The sequence below is a fragment of the Chiloscyllium plagiosum genome, unplaced genomic scaffold, assembly GCF_037043375.1.
Source record: "Chiloscyllium plagiosum isolate Xiang-an unplaced genomic scaffold, Cpla_swu_hap1 HiC_scaffold_10, whole genome shotgun sequence".
Classification (NCBI taxonomy): domain Eukaryota; kingdom Metazoa; phylum Chordata; class Chondrichthyes; order Orectolobiformes; family Hemiscylliidae; genus Chiloscyllium; species Chiloscyllium plagiosum.
This window is the reverse complement of record NW_028270148.1, coordinates 39,421,326-39,442,215: the sequence shown is the minus strand read 5'-3', so window position 1 is coordinate 39,442,215 and position 20,890 is coordinate 39,421,326. Positions and strand designations below refer to the sequence as shown.

The following is a 20,890-nucleotide window of genomic DNA, read 5'->3' as shown; positions in this document are numbered from 1 at the left end:
CTACTAGATATCACACGGATCAGGAATGACACTGATGGTTGCTTCAGTTAATTAGGCATGCCTTTGGTCATTGCCGAGTCTCCCACATGAAGAATTGTCACTTGAGCAAGATACAGAAGCCATTCTGTGCTCTTGGCACTATCTACCAGGACAGTTAGCACCTTCTAAAGGAGAAAGGGTGGAATAAAGAATAGGGGGAAATCCATTTTGATACATCAGTTCTATACTATAATCCTGTTCATTACAATATTGTATCAATATCGTTAAGTCAATACAAAAAAAAGCCTCAGAAATTAACTGTCAGCTGAACTCAGGCACAAATCCAATCACAGTCACTTGAAAACTGTCCTCTAATACCACCACAAAATGGTTACCACACAGAGTGAGGCCATGATGTCCCAAGATATGCAAGAACAATTCATCCAATGCCATTCCCAACCTGTCCCACTGCAATGTGTCTCTCTTTGGATAATTATCCAATAAAATGTTTGCAGGAAAGAATGAGCCTTCCTCCAATAACTCACAGGCAGTGCTTTTCCAGTCATCACCATACACTCTCTAAGAAATGCTTTTACTTATTTCTTTTGCTTTGTAATTAAAGTTAAATAACTTTCCTTTGGTACTCGACCCTTCCACCAAGGGGAGCAGTTTCTCTTTATCTGCTCTATTTTGGAATTCTCATGATTTGAACATATGCATCTGCTCTCAACCTTCCCTACATTAAGGAACAAACTGATCTCTCTTTTACAAACTACCCACATAAATGAAGTGGCTCAAGAATCAAGGTCAATAGTGACAGGAGTTACATAAACATAATGGAGGATGAAATGTGAGTGATTGAGTTTGGACAGTTTGGAGTCAATGTAGAGTTGCAATTCAGAGGCCAGTGCAAGGTCTTCAAACAAAGTTTGGAAAGGACAAAAAAACATGGATAAGCTTTTTTTGCAATGTTGGAAATAAGGCAGAATGGATGTCGCAGTGGAGAATATATTTGAACTTTTTAATCATACTTAATGTTGCATATAAAAAAGTAAAGTTCCACTCCAAATCACACAGAATCCTAACTTTGACATATGTGACTAGTTTTTTTAGCATCACTGGACCACCATGCTAGAATTCACATGACATATTACTACCACAAGAGCCACAGCATTGCAAGACCATTATAACCCTTAGTGCAAGTAAAGATGACTTTTAAAAGCACCAGCAGCCTAAGGATGCATTTTTGAAAATGTCAGTTCTGACTCAGCTGTGGCGCGGTTTAGAGCACACTTGCCTGTGAAGTTGAAGTGTGTCACTTCACATTCCTGCTCCAGAAACTTGAGTATGAAAATTTAGTGCAACCCTCTCCTTCTTTCTCTCTCTCTCTGTTTCACACACATACACACCTCTCTGTCTCTGCCTCCCTCTCTCTCTCAGAATCTTGATGGGCCAATGTGCCAGATAGAGTTTAGTTTAGATAAATGTGAGGTGCTGCAGTTTGGAAAGGCAAACCAGGCAGGACATATACACTTAATGGTAACGTCCTGGTGAGTGTTGCTGAACAAAGAGACCTAGGAATACAGGTTCATAGTTCCTTGAAAGTGGGGTTGCAGATAGATAGGGTAGTGAAGAAGGCATTTGGTATGCTTTCCTTTATTGGTTAGAGCATCACATATAGGAATTGTGAGGTCATGTTGTGGCTGTATAGGACATTGGTTAGGCCACTTTTAGAGTATTGTGTCCAATTCTGGTATTTTTCCTATCGGAAGGATGTTGTGAAACTTGAAAGGGTTCAGGAAAATTTACAAGGCTGTTGCCAAAGTTGGAGAGTTTGAGCTATTGGGCGAGGCTGAGTAGGCTCGAGCTGTTTTTCTGGAGCACCGAAGGCTGAGGAGTGACCTCATAGAGGTTTGTAAAATCATGAGGGGCATGGATAGGGTAAAGATACAAACTCTTTTCCCTGGGTTGGAGGAGTCCAGAACTAGAGGGCATAGGTTTAAGTTGAGAGGTGAAAAATTTAAAAGGGATCTAAGGGGTAATGTTTTCACGCAAACAGTGGTGTGTGTAAGGAATAAGTTGCCATAGAATAAGTGGTGGAGGCTGCAATATTTAAGTAGGCATCTGGATGGGTATATGAATAGGGTTTACAGGGATATGGGCCAAATACTGGCAAATGGGACTAGATTAGGTTGGGATATCTGGTTTAGATTAGATTACTTACAGTGTGGAAACAGGCCCTTCGGCCCAACAAGTCCACACCGCCCCGCCGAAGCGCAACCCACCCATACCCCTACATTTACCCCATACCTAACACTACGGGCAATTTAGCATGGACAATTCACCTGACCTGCACATCTTTGGACTATGGGAGGAAACCGGAGCACCCGGAGGAAACCCACACAGACATGGGGAAAATGTGCAAACTCCATACAGTCAGTCACCTGAGGCGGGAATTGAACCCGGGTCTCTGGCGCTGTGAGGCAACAGTGCTAACCACTGTGCCACCGTGCCGCCCACATGGTGGTCTGACTCTATGATTCCAGTGTAGGACTGAGGAAGTGCAGAATTGTTGAAGGTGCTTTCATTTGAATGAGGTGTTAAACCAAGGCCTTGATTACTTACCTAGGTGAATGTAGAAGCAATGCCATGACAATATTTTAAGGAATAACAAGGAAGCCATTCCAATGTTCTGGACAAAGTTAACATCAGGTTATAGTCAAATAGGTTTTCTTGGAAGCACTAGCTTTCGGAGCGCCACTCCTTCATCAGGTGTTCTGGACAATATCTATCTTTCAATCAATATCACTTAGAACAGAGTATATCTATTCATCATTCCATTGCTTTTGAGGGAGTTTACTATGTATAATTAGCTGCCTTGCTTCATACATTAATCCAGTGAATACACTTCAAAACTAACTTGGCTATAAAGGAGTTAAGGTAGTGAAATGTCTTACATCTATCCAAATTCTTTCTTCTTGGTTTGAATGCTGTTAAAGTGTGTGATCTCCCTGGACAATGGAATACAGCTGTAAACCACTGATACAAATAAAAATATCATATCAAAAAAAGAGGCAAAATGTCCCTTGGAGAATGTAAAGACAAATGTTAAATTGATGATACATTGTATCAGATCTATTTGTATCCCCATTGATTCAAAATTTCAACAATCGCTTTTCTTGTGGCATGACACATAATTGCTTTGACAAGCTACAGCATGGAGTGTGCGGACAGAGTCTATAGTCTGTTGATTCACAGTATTGTCTGTCCTGGATTTTAAAGGTAGCTGTCATCAGAGGTGTTAAATAGAAGAGAACCATTCCCAAATGAGTGGGAAAACAGAAAGTGAGTCTGTCCAGAACAGTCCCATACACCTCCTACTGAGTGGTATTGTCATCGGATGTTTGCCTGTGATCGCAATTGGGAAACCTTTTCTCCCAAGGAAGGGGTCTCATTAATAATGGTGTTGCAGCAGTTTGAGTAGGATTTAAAAAGAAAATAAGTTGCAAATACTGTTAAGAAAAGACTTAACTTGCTAATTCATGATAAGCAAATTCTTTGACATATCACAATTTCTTTAAAGGCTGACATTTGCCAAATGTTGCAAATTAACAAAGTAAGGGAAATGTGACTTATGTGTTCCTTACATTAAATTTCATGATAAATGTTGCAAAACACAGAGTCTGCTTCACATGTGATTCTTTGTCTATTGTTCTGTACTTTGAATTAATAATTATTCTTTTAAGCAATAATACAAGCAAAGGGGGAAGACTGGTTTGTATCAGTTGAATGGCCACCTGTGAAGAGTCTACGTGAAAAAAGTTTTGCTCAAATCAGCTTCTAAATGATAATAGTCAAGGTTACTGAGTCACAACTATTTAAAACTTTTCAATTGGTGTTATTTTCATTCTTACATTGCTTTCAGGCTTTACCACGGCTTCTCCTCTGATTTAAATGAGGAGCATTTCAGTTCCAGGGTCTGCTCTTTTCTTTAATCACAAGGAGGTCTCCTAATTCCGGGCTCTAAACTGTGTTCTGCAAAGCATAATGAATCTGCCTTCATATAAGCCCAGACAATGGCCTCTTTCAAGGCTGAAACCCTTCCTCCTGAGATATTGTTATAACTAATAACTCCTGCCAGCTGTGCTGAAGGGAACCTCAGCTCTGTGGGAGAATGAACAAACTCCAGCCCTCAGAGGATTTGAAGTAATTCTGAGCCGAAATTGGATTATGAAGGGGAAAAGGTCATTCTACGCTCACAACTTATCATTTATGTTACACCAAATGAGTGAGCATATTTGTCCCATTATCCATGAATTAGTTGGAGAGAAATTCATAAGAGAAATTTGTACAAACAACTTGAAATATCTCGCAGGAAAATAAAAGGCAAAAGAAGCAAACAGACCTCACAGTCAAAATACCAAACACAGGTAATGGCTGCAAATAATTCAGGTTTGATCAGACAAATAATGCATCCTGCAGTATTAATTCTCTAGGCTGACTGATTTCTTTTAAAAGCTTTTCACTGAATGTTCTTGCTGGCTTGTGGATATCAAACTGTGCAAAATCCTACTGCTTCCTCAGTCCGAGTGTTGATCTCGAAAGAAAACTTGCCATGGCAACAGGTCAATGTGTTTGTCTCCTAGCTCTGTGAAATGTGAGAAGATATAAGCCTGACACCATATTTCACTCTTTGTGCTATCTTTGTGTTTGTATCTCACTGTAAATTATAAAGTGGAGGTGACCCTTTGTGGCTGATGGGATGTAGTGGGTATAATAAAGAATTAAGATTCAAAAAGTCTGTTTATACATGGGATGATTGAACAAGGAAGCAAAGACTAACAGATGAGACATCCTGCCTCTAATTCACTCCAGCCTGTAAACCCATCCCCCACTAAGGTTCATGCTGAATTAACCATGGGTCTCATTCCTTTTAAGTGAAATTTGAAGATGTTTATTCAACTTGTAACATCCTATGCTTGGAGAGTAATAAGCTTGGTGGCATTGTTTAAAGAAGAAAGTGGCAAGAGAATTTAGAATATTGAAAGTCAAGTCAGGTAACAAATAAATAATTGCTGTATTGTTAATGTCTAGATTCTGAAACACAGATGGTTAGCTACTGGGGTGGAGTTTTATTTAATCTCGCCTGTGCCTGTAAGGGGGTTTTGTGGTGCACTTTGTGTTTTCCTGCCTTTGAGCCAACATCTCTGGGTTCAAAGACTTGATGGCCAAGGATAGGCTTATTGTAAATTGGCCAAATGGGGTTGATTATCAACTTGTCAGCCCTTTATAGAACGAGACACCATAGTTTAAAAATCAGGGGTCGCCCTTTTAAGACAGAGATGAGGTAACTTGTTTTTTTTCTCTCAGAGGGTTGTAAGTCTTTGGAATTCCCCCCTCAAAAGGCACTCAGAATTTTAATACCTTTAGGGTAGCATTAGATCAACTCCTTATAAAAAAAAGGTTGAACAATTATTGGAAATGTACAGGAATGTTGAGTTGAAATTAAACTCAGATCAGCCGTGATCCTTTTGAATGACAGAACAGGCTTGAAGGGTCGGTTGGCCTGCTCTTTTTCCTGTTTGTATGTTCATATGTTTCAACACCTGCTAGCGGCAGGTGGTAAGAGTGGGAGAGATTCCTCGTTAGCTATGCGATGGAAAGTTAGTTGAAGCCTCTATCATCACTATCTATAGGCTCCAGAAATACTTGTGAAACTCAGCCTCCATGAGTAACCTGTAACATGCCAACATTCCTTCAAGGCTGTGAAATACTCCCTGCAAAAAGGCGATCAGAATTAACCAATCCAGATGGAAGTGCCTGGTCAACCCTTGTAGTCACTAGCAGTTAAGTCAGAACTGTAAATTTATAATATTTGCTCAGAAGAATTCAGCAGATATAAAATATATTAATTATATAACTCGAAAGAACTGTGGATGCTCTAAATCAGTAACAAAAACAGAAGACGCTAGAAAAGTTCAGCAGGTCTGGCTGACTGGGACGGCTCAAAGGAAGGGTCAATGGACCCGAAATGTTAATTCTGATTTCTCTTCACAGATACTGCCAGACTTGCTGAGCTTTTCCAGTAACTTCTGTTTTTTGTTTCTATTTACATAACCCCTCTATTTATTAAAGCGTTATATTTTAAAGTGTGCTGCACAAAGACATACACTAATTTGTATTAGAGAACTGATCAACACAAAAGAGGCCTATTAACCCATCACAACCATGCTAAACCTTTTAAAGAGCCATTAGTTTGCCTCAGTATCCCTCTCTTTCCCCTTATCCCAGCAAACTTTTCTCCTTTCAAGAATACATCCAATTCTTTTCAGAAGTTACTACTCAATCTGTATCCATATTCAATCAAGCAGGGAATTCTAAATCATTACCATTCATGATGTAAAATGTTTTTCCTCATGTCACCTTTAATTCTTTCATCAATCAGCTTAAAAACATTCTTCATTATTGAGTCTTTATCTATTGGAAACAGTTTCTCTTTATTGACTCTGTCTAACTCTCAATTATGATTTCAATTATGCACTTCTTAGCACTTTATGGTTGAAGTACTAGTTTTTCAAATCTATCTATCAAACTTATCCTATATTATTGTAAACATTTCAGTAAATCTCTTCTTACCCTTGCAAAATCTATATGTCCTTCGTAAAGTGTGGGTTGCAAAATTGGGCACAATATTCCAGTTAAGATTGAATTGGTGTTTTATATGGATTTAGCTTAATTTCCTGGCTTTTGTATTTGATAGCAGAAATATTGGATAAAACAGGTACAACCAGGTACCAGATACACCCTTATCTATTGGATGTAATATGAGTGTTATGCTGAATCAGAAGCTCAAAGGTTTTTTCTTACTTTTAGTTCCAAAATGTGTTGTTTTAAGAAGAGTTTAAATCAGAGTGGTGCTGGAAAAGCACAGCAGGTCAGGCAGCATCCAAGGAGGAGGAAAATTGATGGTTCGGGCTGAATGATGAAGGGCTTTTGCCCGAAACGTCGTTTTTCCTCCTCCTCGGATGCTGCCTGACCTGCTGTGCTTTTCCTGCACCACTCTGATCTAAACTCTGGTTTTCAGCATCAGCAGTCCTCACTTTTGCCCTGTTTTAAGAAGAGGCCTAGTACAGAAATTCGTAGATTTAAATTCGTAGACTGTCTGGTAAAGACCTGTGTGAAGCCACTGTATTATTGCATATGTAAATTGTCACAGAAATTCAAACAAGGAGATACTTAGCAAAAAGAAATAATGCAGTAGTTGACTATGCCCCTCTCAGAAGAAATCTACCTCTGGCAGACATATTTGTTCTACTCTCCAGGAATACATAAGTGCCAGGGTTGTAAAGCCAATTTCAATTCTATTGGAGTGAACTAGTGGGACTGAACACTGCCACATACCAGCCTGGATTTGAGTGTCAGCATGCAAGTTACAGATGAGGAATTGACTCCTAGTCACCTCTGTGTTGCAAGTAGAGACCCTCTAATTTCATGTGCTGCAAACCAGTTTAAAAATCAAATGAGGCAACAAAGGGCTCTCTTTTTCAACTTGAATGCTGGAATTCAGCATCAGAACTATAGAATCCTCATCAAACTACAGAACTACGGATCGTGAAGGTGATGTTTACCTAGTAACATTTATCTAGTAACTTGCACTGCAACATTCAAATATCCATTCTTTGGTACATTTCAAAAACTTTTATATTTAGGACTCACCTCGTGTATCCAATCTGTGTGTATGGGTATTGCAGCAGTATATCTTCACACATGCAGCAATGAATAAACTTGTTCTTTTAGTTAATTCAAGAAAGCATGCTTAAATTTGTCACTTGTAAAACCATAAGTTCAGTTGGGTCTGGGAGTAAGGTTTTAGTTCAGAGTGGTGCTGGAAAAGCACAGCAGGTCAGACAGCATCTGAGGAGCAGGAAAATCAATGTTTCGGGCAAAAGCCCTTCATCAGGAATAGAGGCAGGAAGCCTCCAGGGTGGAGAGATAAATGGGGGCCGGGGGGTTGGGGATGGGGGGGAGGGGAATGTGGCTAGGGAGAAGGTAGCAAAGAGTACAATAGATGAACGGGGGTGGGGATGGAGGTGATAGGTCAGACAGGAGGGTGGGGGAAGGCAGCAAAGAGTACAATAGGTGAATGGGGGTGGGGATGGAGGTGACAGGTCAGAGAGGAGGGTGGAGCGGATAGATGGGAAGGGAGATTGGCAGGTAGGACAGGTCATGAGGACAGTGCTGAGCTGTAAGGTTGGAACTGGGGTAAGCTGTGGGGGAGGGGAAATGAGGAAACTGGTGAAATCCACATTGATGCCCTGGGGTTGAAGTGTTCTGAGGCAAAAGATGACTCTTTGCTACCTTCCCCCACTCTCCCCTCTGACCTATCACCTCCATCCCCACCCCCATTCACCTATTGTACTGTTTGCTACATTCTCCCCAGCCCCACCTCCACACCCACTGCCCCTCCCCTCCACCCCATTTATCTCTCCACTCTGGAGGCTTCCTGCCTCTACTCCTGAAGAAGGGCTTTTGCCCAAAACGTCGATTTTCCTGCTCCTTGGATGCTGCCTGACCTGCTGGGCCTTTCCAGCACCACTCTGATCTAAACTCTGGTTTCCAGCATCTGCAGTCCTCACTTTTGCCCTCGGGGAGTAAGGTAACCACGTGGAAGGGATCCTTTTAAAATTGATCCTGTTGCAACATGTTGAGGGGATGAGTGAGTGAAGAACAGGATCCAGTTCATCCTGGTAGTACTACTGAATGACTGGACTCCTCAGCAAAAGATGGTTCAAGTTTGTCTAAGGTTAGTACCACCTTAAGAAAGGAGCTAAGGAAGAAGACCTGACCAACAGGAAGGGTAAATAGAGTCCTGCAAGACAGAGGTCATTCTCCAAGTTTCCAAGTTTCACTGGCTGTCTTAGTGCAGTCAAACGGAGAACAGAGGTCCCACTGAGCCAGAAAGCCACTTAGAAGACAGTTGTGAATGTTATTGCCAGACATTAAGAATCTTGATGCAGTGCTGAAAGATGTACAACATGAGTGGTCAAGGTCAGTGAGGTCATCTTTAAATGCCACCTGTCTACAAATAAACCACCAGCTTCACACACATACTGTTCTATTCATTCCCCATCTCTTCACCATTCACTCACTACCAACAAGCTCTATCAAGCTTGATTCTTAATTTGCATTCATATGTTCCCCTCACTCTCTCCTACACTTTACTATTGTAAGCCTCATTCCTATACCTCACAGCTTGCACACACTGACTATGACAAACATATCACTATAACCTGACACACTGCCATTTTTTATTACAGGACAAAGCAGCACATAACAGGAGATGGCAGCAGCAAGTAGCAGAATAGAGGTATGGTTTCATGTCCCTCACCATGACAATGACTCAGTAGTTGCCATTGACCACAACAAAAGCTGTGACTAGCAGTGGGGCTAAACCACAGAAGGTGATATTCCCAATGAAAGTACCTTCCCACAACCTACTTCACCTTATCATCCAATCTCTTCTGATTAACAAGCTATAGACAGTGTGAATATATGTATCCCTGTGCCTTTCCCCTTTCAGATACCCAACAGCTAATACCTGGTCAAACCATGGTGCAGGGCACTGAAAGCCAAAAGACTGATGAAGATCAAACACTGTAAATCAATCTCACACCAAAAGCCACCAGTTCAAAGAGTGGCATTACAATAACTTTACAGAGTACTGGATCAGCCTGGAGGACAAACATAACTTGAGTGTCTTTTCCAACTACAACTGTCTTCTTCAGTCCCTCTTGTTTCCTCCACCCTCAATTCCAACAATGTGTAATGAGCTCATGCATTTCTTTCTCACCAAAATCAGGACAACTTGATTAGCTCCCTCTGCTATTTTATTCCCTTCCCAGAGTCCAATAAGCCAAACTTCTTTAAAGGATCCACCCGACCTATCCTGAACTTGTGCCTGAGGATAGTTTCGCTTATATTCTCTCTAAGTGCATTTTAACCACAAGGTCTCATTGTCTCTCCCTCTCCAAATCCCATTAAGCTACTGATTACCTAAATCTATGGAGAATACATGGGGTACATGGAACAGGCATGGGAGGTATGCCACTCTTAACAGGTCACTTTACTCAGTTGTGGCCCATCTCTCTTTGTGGTGTAGGTCAGTTAACTCAGATGATTAGCATGTGGTGCTGATAATACTAAGGTCATGGGTTCAATCCCCATGTTAACCTGGTGTATTGTGGGGATTTCCAAGTCATGAGTTCACGCTTGTAGATTATGTGTTGGTCCTTATTTTAAGGGTGGCTCAGTGGTTAGCACTGCTGCTTCACCAGGGACCCAGGTTCAATTCCAGCCTCGGGCAACTCTCTGTATGGAGTTTGCACATTCTCCCCATGGCTGCATGGGTTTCCTCCCATAGTCCAAAGACATACAGGTTAGGTGAATTGGCCATGCAAAATTGCCTATAGTATTCAGGGATGCGTAGGTTAGGTGCATTACTCAGGTGTGATATTGGGGTAGGGGAATTAGTCTGGGTGGGTTGATCTTTGGAAGGTCGGTGTGGACTTGTTGGGCTGAAGGGCCTGTTTCCACACTATAGGGATTCTATGATTCTATCTCTAATTTAAAAGACATCACCCCCAAAACTCGTACCCTTGTATTCTTGCTTCAGTTCATCTGCTGTTGCAAACTTCATTCATGTTTTTGTTTACCCTAGACATGACCGTTCTAGTATACTTCTAGATTAGATTAGATTACTTTACAGTGTGGAAACAGGCCCTTCGGCCCAACAAGTCCACACCGACCCGCCGAAGCGCAAACCACCCATACCCCTACATTTACCCCTTACCTAACACTACAGACAATTTAGCATGGCCAATTCACCTGACCTGCACATCTTTGGACTGTGGGAGGAAACCGGAGCACCCGGAGGAAACCCACGCTGACACAGGGAGAACGTGCAAACTCCACACAGTCAGTCGCCTGAGGCGGGAATTGAACCCGGGTCTCTGGCGCTGCGAGGCAGCAGTGCTAACCACTGTGCCACCGTGCCGCCCATGACTCTAGTTGGAGTCCTCCATTGTACCTGTTTGGAACCTTGAGATAGGCTGAAACTCAACTGCCCAAAATCTTACTCACACCAAGTCACTTGTGGTCCAACATTGGTTCCTAACCCAGCAAACCTTTTGTTTTGAAATTCTGATTGTGGATTTTAAAACTCACTCTGGCTTCACCCCATCCTATCCCAAACATCTCCATAATTTCCACAATCCTCTGAGACATCTGTTTTATAAAGTCATGGAGTCATAGAGATGTACCACACGGAAACAGACAATTCAGTCCAACCCGTCCATGCCAACCAGATATCCCAAACCAAACCAGTCACACCTGCCAGCACCCGGCCCATATCCCTCCAAACCCTTCCTTTCCGTATACTCATCCAAATGCCTTTTAAATGTTGCAATTGTACCAGCCTCCATCACTTCCTCTGACAGCTCATTCAATACAGGTACCACCCTCTGCTTGAAAAAGTTGCCCCTTAGGTCTCTTTTATATCTTTCCCCTCTCACCTTAAACCTATGCCCTCTAGTTCTGGACTCCCCGACCCCAGGGAAAAGACTCTGTCTATTTATCCTATCCATGCCTCTCATGATTCTATAAACCTCTATAAGGTCACCCCTCAGCCTCCGACGCTCCAGGGAAATCAGCCCGAAGCCTGTTCAGCCTCTCCCTATAGCTCAAATCCTCCAACCCTGGCAACATCCTATTAAATCTTTTCTGAACCTTTTCAAGTTTCACAACATTTTTTCAATAGAAAGGAGACCAGAATTGCACGCAATATTCCAACACTGGCCTAACCAATGTCCTGTACAACCGCAATATGACCTCCCAACTCCAATACTCAATACTCAAGGAAAGCATACCAAACGCCTTCTTCACTATCCTACCTACCTGCGACTCCACTTTCAAGGAGCTATGAACCTGCACTCCAAAGTCTCTTTGTTCAGCAACACTCACTAGGACCTTACCATTAAGTGTATAAGTCCTGCTAAGATTTGCTTTCCTAAATTGCAGCACCTTGCATTTATCTGAATTAAACTCGACCTGGACCCAATATACCGACCACTGCAGCGGACAGCTGGAACTGACAACCAGAAGCGGCAGGTACAAATCACTATAAATGCAGGAGGAAACATCACAGAAACGCTTCAAAGGAGGCTCCCAAACACTGAGGATGTCACCTAGACAAGGGACGAAACGTCTGCAACGCAAATTCCCAGCTTGGCGAACAGAACCACAACAACGAGCACCCGAGCTACAAATCTTCTCCCGAATTAAACTCCATCTGCCACTTCTCAGCCCATTGGCCCATCTGATCAAGATCCCCTTGTAATCTGAGGTAACCTTCTTCGCTGTCCACTACACCTCCAATTTTGATGTCATCTGCAAACTGACTAACTGTACCTCTTATGCTCACATTCAACTCATATATATAAATGACGAAAAGTAGTGGACCCAGCACCGATCCTTGTGGCACTCCACTGGTCACAGGCCTCCAGTCTGAAAAACAACCCTCCACCACCACCCTCTGTCTTCTACCTTTGAGCCAGTTCTGTATCAAAATGGCTAGTTCTCCCTGTAATCCATGGGATCTAACCTTGCTAATCAGTCTCCCATGGGGAACATTTTCGAACACCTTACTAGAGTCCATATAGATCGCATCTCCCACTCTGCCCTCATCAATCCTCTTTGTTACTTCTTCAAAAAACTCAATCAAGTTTGTTAGACAGAATTTCCCAAGCATAAAGCCATGTTGACTATCCCTAATCAGTCTTTGCCTTTCCAAATACATGTACATCTTGTCCCTCAGGATTCCCTCCAACAACTTGCCCACCACCAATGTCAGGTCTATAGTTCACTGTCTTGTCCTTACTACTTTTCTTAAACAGTGGCACCATGTTAGCCAACCTCCCGTCTTCCAGCACCTCACCTGTGACTATCGATGATACAAATATTTCAGTAAGAGGCCCAACAATCACTTCCCTCGCCTCCCACAGAGTCCGAGGATACACCTGATCACGGCCTAGGGATTTATCCACCTTTATGTATTTCAAGACATCCAGCACTTCCTCCTCTGTAATGTGGACGTTTTTCAAGATGTCACCATCTATTTCCCTACAATCTATATCTTCCATGTCCTTTTCCACAGTAAATCCTGATGCAAAATACTCGTTTAGAATCTCCCTCATCTCCTGCAGCTCCACATAAAGGCCGCCTTGCTGATCTTTGAGGAGCCCTATTCTCTTCTCAGTTACCCTTTTGTCATTAATGTATTTAATCTATTTCTGGCACCTTAAGCATTAGGGGGGAGGCAATAGCCTAGTGCTATTATTGCTGGACTATTCATCCAGAAAAGTAGCTAATGTTCTGGGGACTCAGATTCAAATCACACCACGGCAGATTGTAGAATTTGAATTCAATAAAATATCTGGAATTAAGAATTTACTGATGACCACAAAACTGTTGCTGACTGTTGAAAAAATCCACCTGACTCACTGATGACCTTTGCCTCACCTGGTCTGGCCTACATGTAACCCCAGATCCAAAGAAATGTGTTGACTCTCAAAGTGCCCTCTGAAATAACCTAGCAAGCCACTCAGTTGTATTAATCATTACAAAGTCTCAACAGAGAAATGAAAATGGACAGAGCCCCATCTGACCTCGGCACCAGAAAAGACAAAGCCAAAAACTGTCTTGTTGACTTTGCAAAGTCCTTCTTATGAATGTCAGAGCTGTCTCACAGACTAGTCAAGCAACAGCATGACATAGTCATACTCACAGAATCATATCTTACAGTCAATGTCCCAGACACCATCATCACCATCCCTGGATATGTCCTGCCCTACTGATGGGACACACCCAGAGGTGGTGCCATTGTGGTATTTAGTCGGGAGGGAGTTGCCCTGGGAATCCTCAGCAGTGACTCTAGATCCCATGAAGTCTCATGGCTTCAGGTCGAACATAGGCAAACAAAAACTCCTGCTGATTACCACATACTGCCCTTCCTCAGGTGATGAATCAGTACTCCTCCATGTTGAATAACATGGACTCTGGTGAGGGATTTCAATGTCCACCAGAAAGTAGCAGCACTACAGATCGAGCTGGTTGGATCCTAAAGGACATAGCTGCTAGACTGGGCCTGCAGCAGTTGGTGAGGGAACCAACAAGAGAGAAATATACACTTGACCTCATCCTTACCAATCTGCCAGCTGCAGAGCATTTGTCCATGACAGTATTGGTAAGAGTGACCACTGCACTGCCCTTGTGGAGATGAAGTCTCGCCTTTAACATTGAGAATACACTCCATCATATTGTGTTGCACTATCACCCTTCGAAATAGGGCAGGCTCAGAACAGGTCCAGCAATTCAAAACTGGCATCCATGAGTCACTGTGGGCTATCAACAGCAGCAGAACTGTACTCCAGTACAATCTGTAACCTCATGGCCCAGCATATCCCTCATTACCATCAAGCCAGGGGATCAACCCTCGGTCAATGGAGATGCAGGAGGGCATTTCACAAACAGCATCAGGCACACCTAAAAATGAGGTGTCCACCTGGTGAAGCTATGAAACAGGACTAATTGCAAGCCAAGCAGCATAAACAACAAGTCATAGACAGAGCTAAATGATCAGCCAACCAATAGATCAGATTAAAGCTCTGCAGTCCTGCCATGTCCAGTTGTGACTGGTGGTAGACAATTAAACAACTCACTGGAAGATGTGGCTCGACAAATATCCTCATTCTCAATGATGGAAAAGCCAAACACAGCAATACAAAGGATAAGGCTGAATCTCTGCAGCAATCATCAGCCAGAAATGTCACGTGGTTGATCCATTGTAGCTTCCTCCAGTGCTCCCCAGCATCACTGACACCAGTCTTCAGCCAGTCTGATTCATTCCAAGTGATAGCAAGAAAAATTGAAGTCACTGGATACTGCAAAGGCTAAGGGTCCTGACAACATTCTGGCAATAGTACTGAAGACATGTGCTCCAGAACTTGCCACTCCTGTAGTCAAGCTCTTTCAGTCCAGTTACAACACTGGCATCTACCCAACAATGTGGACAATTTCCCAGGTATGTCTTGTAAACAATAAGGATAAATCCAACCCAGACAATTACTGCCCCATTAGCCTACTCTCGATGATCAGTAAAGTGATGTCTTCATCAACAGTGTTATCAAGTAGCACCTGCTCAGCAATAACCTGCTCAGTGACGCCCGGTTTAGGATCAGCCAAGGCCACTCAGCTCCTGACATCATTACAGCCTTGGTTCAAACATGGACAAAAGAGCTAAATTCCAGAAGGGAGGCAAGTGTGACAGCTCTTGACATCCAATCTGCATATAACTGAGTGTGGCATCTAGAATGAATGGGTACCAAGTGGAAAAATCTCCATTGGTTGGAGTCATACCGGACACATAGGAAAATGGTTGTAGTTGTTGGAGATCAGTCATTTCAGCTCCAGGTTATCTCTGCAGGAGTTCCTCAGGACTGTGATCTAGGTCCAACCATCTTCATCAAAAACCTTCCCTCCATCATAAGGTCAGAAGTGGGGATGCTTGCTGATGATTGCACAATGTTCAGTACCAATTGCAATTCCTTAGATACTGAAGCAGTCCATGTCCAAATGCAACAAGGCCTGGAAAATATCCAGGCTTGGGCTGATAAGAGGCAAGTAACATTTGCGCCATGCAAATGTCAGGGCAACAATCATGTCCATTAAGAGACAATCTAACCACCACCCCTTGACATTCATTGTGGTTACCATCACTGAATCCCCCATTATCAGCATCTTTAGGTTTATCGTTGACCAGGAACTCAATTGGACTCGCCACAATAACACAGTGACTACAACAGCAGGTCAGAAGTTAGGATTATTGTACCAAGTAACTCAAATCCTGACTCCTCAAAACTTGCCCATCATCTACAAGACACAAGTCAGGAGTGTGATGGAATACTTCCCATTTGCCTGGATAGGGGTAGCTCCAACAATAGTAAAAACGCTTGATATCATCCAAGACAAAGCAGCCTGCTTGCAGCACGCAAGTGCATGGGGACACTAAGGAGTCATTGGACTACATATGGAATGTTTGAGGAGCCCCTCTGCTAACTCATATCTCCCATGCTTCCTCATTCACCCATATCTCCTCTACTATTCCATACTCGCTGATGGCCCTTCCATGCCCCATCCTATCCCAATATGTTTCTATGTGTGCCATGCATTTTCTGCACTCATTCTCCCTATATCTACTATATATGGAATTAATGAGACATTGGCAAATAAGATAAGTCTTTGAAATTTGCAGAAGTAGAGCATATGAAAACATCTTGAAAGACAAGTTAGTATGGAACCACGGATAGTCATAGAATCCATATCAGAAGCTTTTATGCATTTCAGATTTCCCTAGGTAGCGTAAATAAACTCGGACAGTGTAAAAACCCTTTAAACAATTGCAGGTTATTATAAGATAATAGAGATAATCAAACGAAACTGCCCATCTCTTCTGCAAATGTATAAATACTACTTGCTGAGATATAAGTGGATTAACCATTCTTGGAGCTCAGCCAAATATTCATATTGAAACCAAATGGTATCTGTATCAAGAAAAGCATGAAGGCAAGAATCTCAGATTGAACCCTGCCAACCATTTTAAATGTCTCCTCAGTCAGCTCGGCTGACGGAAAATCTGAGCCTTTCTACAACAGTGATATTTTTCAAATCAGTCTATTTAATTCTCCAGACCTATATCTTGCACTGGATGGGAAACACACTGTTGGAGAAAATAGCTTGAACACACTTCAGAGATTTCTCTTTTTCTCTGCCTTAACACAATCACTTCCCTATTCAAGTCTCCCAATCATTCCTCCACAATCCTTACAGGTCCCAGTGATTTATTTGTAAAATTGTCCCTTTATCTCCTGACTCTATTTGATGGCCTGTAAAATCATTATTAGATGAATAGATCCTTTGTTGTTCCTCAATTCCAACTGAGAATGTTATCTTTGATTCCTCAAGGATGTTCCTTCTTTCAAACACTGAATAAGATGCTTAATCAAAATTGCTGTCCCTCCTCCTTTTTTCACATTCCCAATATCACCTGAACATACTTTATCTTGGAATACTAGATATCCATAAGATCATAAGATGATAAGATATGGGAGTAAGAGTAGGTCATTTAGCCAGTCTAGTCTTCTACAGTGTTCTTGACTGATCTTAAAATAGTCAACTCCACTGAAATGGACTTCCCATATAAATACAAAGGCTGCAACAACAAGCCAGAGGCTGGGAATGCTGCAGCAAGTAATTCACCACCTTACTCCCCAAAATCTGTCCACTATTGATAAAGAACAAGACAGGAGTGTGATGGAATACTCCCCACTTGCCTGGATGAGTGCAGCTCATACAACATTCAAAAAGCTTGACACCATCCAGGACAAAGCCGCCCACTTGATTGACATCACATCCACAAACATTCAGTCATTCCAGCGTATATCCTCACTTGCAGTAGCGTACAATCTACAAGATATACCACAGAAATTCATCAAAGATCCTTAGCATCATTCAAACCCATGACAAGTTCCATCTGGAAGGACAAGGGCAGCAGATAGATAGGAATACCACCACCTGCAAGACCCCAATGGGATAAATCATCTTGACTGTGGAATATACATTCAAAATGAACCTAGAATTGAATGATGTGGATGCAGGTGTTGAAGCAGAGGTCATGCATGAGAAAGTTCACAATTTCAATTAGTCACCGATGGTTATGAATCATAGTTAGAGATTTTTATGAAACACAACAACTTGACCACTAAGTCTCTTAAGAGAAGCCAAAAACTTTCAACAATCATGTCAGTTGCACAATTTAAAATCATGGTCATGATATCTAATCCATGAAGTAATTTTAAAGCTTGTTCCCTCTAGAGCACAAAAGTAACATACTAATAGAATTCTGTTTTTCTTATTGAGTTAAGGTTTAGCAGTAATGGCAAGATCACCATAATTCATCATATTTTATGGGCAGTTCTCTCAGCAACTTCTGGCAAGGACAGTTTCTGTTTGAGATGCACAGTGGCTCTCTTAGTTTCTGGAAAATGTAGGCAAAAGTATTGGATGGTGTGAGGATCCTGTTCTTGCACAGTAGAGACAGTTAAACTCACTAGAGAAGCTAGAATTTGCTCATTTCAATCTGAGTATCCTTCTGAATGTTTGACAAGATTTAATTACTAGAGGACAACTTTCTCTCACTCTAAGTTGTCATGGCAATGGATCATAGCCCTGAATTTCTGTAAACTGATTGAACCTTTAAGTAACTTTTTGTTAATAAAAAATTGAAAAATGAAGTATGTGCCAAAGAAGGCTAAGAATCTGAATTATGAGCATGTCATTCAGAAAATTTCTGGAAAATGTCCATGTTGATTATACTCTGTCGAGAGAGAGACACTGGAATGTCTTATGTCAAGGGCAGAGAAATTTCAAAGGGAGAGATGCAATACAGAAATTGAACTGTAATCTCACATTATTGCAGAGATAATGGAGACCAATTACTAGCTCAGCAGAAACTTTCTCCCATGAGTCTTATGCCAGATTATGGAAATAATGTGAGGTAACATAAAACAGTTCTGGTTGAAAGATATGGTTGACTTACTCCTCTTTCAAACATCCACAAGAGAAAGGTTTAAAAAACAACTCCAGGCCTCATTTTTGCTGATCTGGTGTTCTAGTTGAATGGATTTGACATTTTCTGTGAAGGTCACAGTTGTACACCAACTCCTAAACACCCCATCCTTGCATGTAAAAGTAAAAGGCTTTCTCTCCCTCTCTCTCTCTTTCACTGATTGCTGGAAGGAAGTCGCAAGCCATCAAATTTATAGTAAAAAAGGAAACAGAGAATCTTGTTTCAATTAATGAGCAGAACTAAGGGTCTCCAGACTGTTCAACTGCCAAAGTTAGCAGTACCGGAGACAAGAGTGTGTTGCTGGAAAAGCGCAGCAGGTTTGGCAGCATCCGAGGAGCAGGAAAATCAACATTTTACGCCGGAAACAGTGATTTTCCTGCTCCTCGGATGCTGCCTGACCTGCTGTTCTTTTCCAGCAACACACTCTCAACTCTGATCTCCAGCATCTGCAAATCTCACTGTCCCCTAGTACCGAAGTCACCCAACTTAACAGCATTAACATTCCACTGCCTATTCCTCATGGACAAGACAACGATTGATCCTTCTTTTTTTTCTTACAATTATGTGTTTCCTCACTTCACATTTCTAAACTGTGTAAGTGTATTATGTTTCTTTATTTTCCTATAAAACAATTAACTCATTCTTTCCTTGATCTGAGGAAACCTGTGTGAGCAGGGAGCCCGAGGCGACGGTGTGAGCAAACAGCCCGCGATCTCATAGTATCTGCAGTGACCTCGAGTACAGGCAAGATGGATCCAATGCAGGGAGATTGAGTGCTTGTGGAGATGGCAAGACCAGCATGACGAAGCACTTAAGAAGGACTGTAATATTGAATGGCATGGGCAGCATGATGGTGCAATGGTTAGCACTGCTGCCTCCACAGCGTGAGGGACCTAGGTTTGATTCCAGCTTTGGGTGACTGTATGTGTGGAGTTTGCACATCCTCCCCATGTTTGTGTGTGTTACCTATGCATGCTCAGGTTTCCTCCCAAAGTCCAAGTATATGTATGTTAGGTGAATTGACTGTGCTAAATTGCCCATAGGGGTGTGTAGGTTTGGTGCATTAGTCAGGGTAAATGTAGAGTAATAAGGTAGGGGAATGGGTCTGGGTGAGTTATTCTTTGGACGGTTGGTGTGGACTTGTTGGGACAAATGGCCTGTTTCCACTCTGTAGGGATTGTATGAACTTTATTTCTTTTTTCTACTTTGTACTTAAGATTTTGTACCAAGGTAATTTTGTACCTAAGTTGGCATTAAGAATGGTGACTTTGTACACTTTGCACAGTTCTCTTGTATCCCTATACTTGCGTACATATAACAATAAAACCTAATTTTAATTTTTTTTTAGTCATGGGATGAATGACTAGGCCAGCATTTATCACCCAACTTTAGTTGCCTCGAGGGCAGCTAAGAGTCAACATTTTGCTGTGAGTCTGGAGTCACATGTAAACCAGACAAGGATGGTAGTTTCCTTTCCTAAAGGACATTAATGAACCAGATAGGTTTTTCCTCACAATCAATGGTTCTCAGTTATCTTTCAACTCTTAGTTCCAGATATTTATCAAATTCAAATTCCACCATTTGCTGTGGTGGGATTCAAAGGACTACTGCATCGCTGGATAAGACCGCTAGAGCATTGCGTCTCCTTGGCTCCCTCTAAATCAAAAAGAAATCAAAAACTTTCCAGCAATCATATCAGTTTCACCATTTCACATTGGAACTGGGAAAGGTATTCTTGAGGGAAGGGATCCCTTTTTAAGTTAATCTTGTTGCGATCAATGAGGTGAGGAGACGTTGACTAAAGTAGGGGAGCTTGTTCATTCGGCCCCACTATTGATAGTAACCCTTCTGGAATTGTAACGAACATGGAATCTTTGCTTATGATCAGAACAAAATGAACTACTACAATTCATAACATTTCCATGTCACTTCCTTTAATGGGATGATCAGAATGGGCTCAGGTACCTGACACCTCCATAACTGCTGTCAATATTGACCAGTGATTGGATCAAGTTCAAGCATAGTCTTGGAAACAAATCTCTAACTTTAAAAAGGAAAATAATCCGAGCCTAGCCATGATGCTAATGGACTGACTGTGAGAATAATACATTGTTCCTCCTCTATTTTTCTTGACCTCTCCATAGACTTCTAAATGATTCTCCAACTCATTTG

General features: G+C 41.9%; 2 long non-coding RNA genes across 4 annotated transcripts in view; one reads left to right on the top strand and one right to left on the bottom strand.

Moving 5' to 3' along the window:
* Positions 1-20,890, bottom strand: part of LOC122552763 (uncharacterized) — a 301,823-nt gene that overhangs the window by 260,680 nt on the left and 20,253 nt on the right. The window lies entirely within an intron of this gene.
* Positions 4,229-20,890, top strand: part of LOC122552762 (uncharacterized) — a 47,451-nt gene continuing 30,789 nt past the window's right edge. The window contains exons 1-4 of one of the 3 annotated variants that reach the window (XR_015758416.1): positions 4,229-4,409; positions 9,297-9,346; positions 12,055-12,379; positions 19,377-19,957. This is a non-coding gene — a long non-coding RNA (uncharacterized LOC122552762). Of the gene's footprint in view, positions 4,410-4,901; positions 5,037-9,296; positions 9,347-12,054; positions 12,380-19,376; positions 19,958-20,890 lie in introns of those variants that run through there. The other 2 variants (XR_015758415.1, XR_015758417.1) reach the window with 2 other exon arrangements.